Source organism: Callorhinus ursinus, unplaced genomic scaffold (genome assembly GCF_003265705.2).
Source record: "Callorhinus ursinus isolate GAN/ISIS: 27379988/994484 unplaced genomic scaffold, GSC_fseal_2.0 scaffold4119, whole genome shotgun sequence".
Classification (NCBI taxonomy): Eukaryota; Metazoa; Chordata; class Mammalia; order Carnivora; family Otariidae; genus Callorhinus; species Callorhinus ursinus.
In genome coordinates, this window is record NW_027401173.1 from 1 (window position 1) to 4,512 (window position 4,512).

The 4,512-nt window shown below is 51.9% G+C and overlaps 1 pseudogene; it reads left to right on the plus strand.

Annotated features, from left to right (window-relative positions):
* The first annotated feature begins 14 nt into the window (after positions 1-14).
* On the plus strand, positions 15-4,433 carry LOC141372266 (acrosin-like; annotated as a pseudogene).
* The last annotated feature ends 79 nt before the right edge of the window (positions 4,434-4,512 follow it).

The window sequence follows — 4,512 nt, forward strand, 5'->3', positions numbered from 1 at the left end:
CCCATTGTCTGCTTACTGCTGCCCACTGCTTCGTCTCCAAAAATTACGTATGGGAGCGCATGGAGGGAGGTCTTCAGAAAGGCTCTTCCCAGAAAGGGATATTCTCCAGGGCTCTCTGTGCACAGTCTCCCCAGAGCTCTGGGACTTGTGGCAACCAGACCGTGAGTGGGTGGGCCCAGGCACTTGCTGAGGGAGGGCTCTGAGGATCATGGTCACCAGAGGTTTCCGCTGAGCTTGTCCTTTCTGAGGATGACCTGGCTTGCCTCTGTGCCCACAGAAAAGTATATGACTGGAGACTGATTTTTGGAGCAAGGGAAATTAGGTATGGGAATCATAAGCCAGCGAAGCCGCCTCAGCAAGAGAGATATGTCGAGAAATCATCATTCATGAGAAATACATCCCCAGTTTAGAGCACGATGACATCACTCTCACGAAGATCACCCCTCCCGTTCCCTGTGGGCAATTCATCGGAACGGGCTGCCTGCCCCAATTTAGGGCAGGCCCACCTGGAGTTCCCCAGGCCTGCTGGGTTCCTGGCTGGGGATACTTGAAAGAGAAAGGTGAGTATGGGAGGGGCTCTCACAGGGGTAGGGGCACTGCTGGTCATTTCCTCACTGGTCTCTGAAGTGCAGGGGCCATATGTGGTGCCTAGTGGTGATGTCCACCAGAATGCGGGACACTGTCCACTTTTAGAGCGGGACAAACTGGCAGCCGAGTCCCCTGTCCACAACCTCACCAATGATGGCTCCTGTGGTCGCCGGGTGGAAGGGTCCATGCAGCCCCAGGAGAACCTGGGCATTTTTCAAATGAGGTATGGGCTGTGGCTTTATCTGGGGCCTGGATCCCCAGTAGCTACCTTCTGGAAATGGGGGATTGTCCCCTGAAACGGCACTTGGGGAAGAGCTCGAGATGGGGTTTTGTGGTTGCGGGCCAACTCCTCTCCTCTCTGGACATCCATTTCCCCATCTGTGAGTGGAAGGGCCACGTCACATGGTCGCTGAGCTCTGCGACCGCAGAGCCCAGCCCTCTAGACCTCAGTGAACCTCTGCTCCCCACCCTCGCTGGTCACAATGCGAAAATCCACCCTCCCCATCCGAGTGACTTTATTTTCTCTGGAGAGTGGGGACAGGGTTCTTGGCAGGCCAGCAGCGGGCAGCAAGGGTTTGATGAGTAGGTTAGACCTTTCAGCTTTCCACAGGTGACCACAGGGACTTTATACCCAGTCACATTGTGGATGAGAAGAGAGACTGAAAGCTCTTTTGTCCCTTGATAATGGAAAACTGAGGCCTTCTAATTCAAGGCACTTCAGTCATTTGGGGTTCAAAACTCAGCCTTTTCTGGTGACAAAACCCTGGTAGCTTCCGTATGCTTCCTGTAACTCTTCTTCCCTCTCTCAAGGCTGCCCCCCTTTTCTAATTGGGTTACTTCTCCTCCCAGGCACCCCTGTTTTCACTGGCCTCTGTTGGCCCTTCCCTCCCTGACCTGGGGTATCAACCTCTGTCTGCCCATTGATGTCCATAGCTCTGCTGAGGCCTCTAGAGCATTCTTCTTGTCCCACCCCCGGCCTACCCTGCTCTGCCCACTCACCCAAACATGTGCAGTGTCCCATGGTTCTTGTAGTCCCTGGGGGGGTTCTGATCTCAGGGTTCCCATCTACACTCCCACCCTTACCACCACCTTTGCTGTACTATCTCTCAAAATGTGTATAGGCTCCCAGCTACACCCTAGACATCATAGAAGGCCTCTTTTGTTCTAGAATCCTCCTCAAATTAGTGGGATTTCTACCATCTTCTGGTGAATCCATCCCGCACTGGTAAGGCCAAGTCTAAAAGAAATCCCAACCTCAAAAATAAAATAAAATAAAATAAAATAAATCCCCAGCCTATAAATTTCTGTGACATTCTTGTAGACCTTCTTTTTTCTACCTCTTCATTGAGCCCATATGCTTTTGGGGTATTCCTCCTTTTGTATTGAATTTCAAGTTCTTGTGAACTTTTTAGCATTTAAAGCCAAGGTGTTGGGATTGAGAAAACCCTGTTCTCTTCCATGTAATCTGGCTCTTCCATAGATATATACGGTCACATTAAGCGACCAGGCTTGTTGTGGTGGTCACTTCCATGTCACCCCTGCCTTGGGGACAGTGCAAGTACAAAACTAAGCCTGCTTGGGAGGTATGCAAAGTTGACCTGAAGGGCCTGGAGACGCAGTCCAAGCCACACAAACACACAGTCTGAATCCTGTGTGCCTAGCTCCATCCACTTTGCTCCACTTTTTTCTGGCTTCCCACTTGGCCTACACTGCCATGATCCCAGTGTGATCCCCACCTCTCCACCGGGATGCAGGCGATTTCAGAACCACCCACCAGGCTGTGGCTGAGCTGTGGGTGCGGCTGTGGTGGGGGGAGGCCACTTGATGAAGAGGGGATAGCTGCCCCTATAGCCAGGTGTGAGGTTGGCTGATGGAATCATAGCCTGGGCTGGGCCTTTCTTAACACAAAGGTCATAATGGCGCCTCTGGGGCTGTACAGGATGTTCTGACCTGCCTTCCGGTTATTCCAACCACCCATGCTCCTGACAAATCTGTGTGTGTGGAGGCCATCCTGCAGCTCTTCCTTCTCTTTAACTTCAAAATTGATGGGAGGCATGCGGGGAGACACTCATCTGCCCAGATCCAGCAGATCCTGTCTAGAACTGAGCTGAGGGGTTTAACGGCAGATAAAAAGCAATGAGGGGGACTTAGAGCCATACTGTGTGGAAATGAAATGTGTGTCCTGGATTTGAGTGTAGAGAGGAAAAGCTTGGTCCGAATCCAAGCCACAGCACATCCCTACCAGCATGTTTGGGCAAGTGGTGCTCCAAGGTCTTGTTTGGAGTCAAGGTGAGCCACAGCGCTTAACATAGGGGGTCACTGAGGGGTGTAAATGAGGTGAGACATCCTGGCGATAGCTGTAAATAATCATCTGGCATCAACACACATTCCTGCAGCCACATCTGCTCATCCTCCATGCACTGCCCCTCCTCTTCACCTTCATATGCCTCCAACACCCCACATCATTCACCAGTGTCTGAGGAGAGACCAGAGGCATTGACTTTTGTGGATTTTAGGTTGAAGTAGACCATTTCAAAATGATGGGGTTTTCGTGGAGGGAGGAGGCAGGGCTTTCCCAAAACATGTCTTCTGTTATTGCTGACCACTGAGCCACCTGGCTGTAGCCTATAGGATCGCACCTACACTGCAGGAGGCCCGAGTGAACCTCATCGACCTCGACTTTGTAACTCCACCCAGTGGTACAATGGGCGCATTTGTTCAACCAAGGTGTGTGCAGGGTATCCTGAAGGCAAGATGGACACCTGCCAGGTAAGGTCCCTTCGGGCGCCCCTTTCCCTGTCAACACCTTTTTTTGTGAATCCCTGAACTCCACTCCCTCCAGGGCCCTGCTTCAGTGACCCTTTCCCTGGTCCCATCTTGCAGCAGTGAGACTAGGCGGTGATGCCTGTGGCCCTACAAAGTATCAGTCAGCACACAGAGAGCTTTATCCCACCGTGACACAGAGATCATACCACCCGAACACCACCCTGGAAGAGAATGCTTACCTGTCCTCACCAGAATACAAAACCTTCCAATCCACTTGTACACACATGCCCATGCATGCATAAAGCCTGATACGTGGACACATGGGTCGCTGATCTTCCCTCCTCACTGCAAGTAGACCCGTGACAATCCATCCCCTTCTCACATCCACCTGAAGCTGTTGACACCAACTCAACGTTTAACACTACCACTTGTGTTCATGGCAGCAAGAAGCCATGTGAGTAAACAAACTGTCCTTCCAGAGCCTATGGCCTTTCTGGGCAGGGGAAAGGTGGCTCAGATAGAGAGTGATTTCTGTGTCCTTCTGGGCAGGGGGACAGCGGCGGGCCTCTCATGTGCAGAGACAACCTGTCAAAGAGCTATGTGGTCGTGGGAGTCACAAGCTGGGGGGTAGGCTGTGCCCGAACTAAGTGCCCCAGAATCTACATGGCCACCTGCCCTATATGAAATGGACTGCTTCCAAGATCGGTTCTAATGCCTTGCACATGCCTGAATTGCCCACCCCTCCCCATCTGACTTCTCAAGCAATCCCAGCTAGACATCCCTCTGCCCGCCCTTCTGCTCGCACTCCTTGGTACTTCCAATGCCCTCCTCGACCTCCTCCCAGCCCGCCTACAACTCGACCTCGACCTCGACCTCGACCCAAACACCCCGCGCCAACCCCAGGCCCACCCCCACTCCCACCTGCTCCCCTACCTATCACTAAAGCTCCCCAAGTACTTTATGTTGCCAAGCGACTAAAGCAACTCACAGAGATCTTGATGGGGAAAAAATTTTCTAATGAACAGGGGTATTATGAAATGGAGAACACAGATCTCCCAGAACAGACTGCCGCCTCCTGATCTGACCACATCCAAACAGACCCAGTGAGACGTTTACTGCCAAGAAAACAAAGATGAAATAAATAAATATAAACATAAA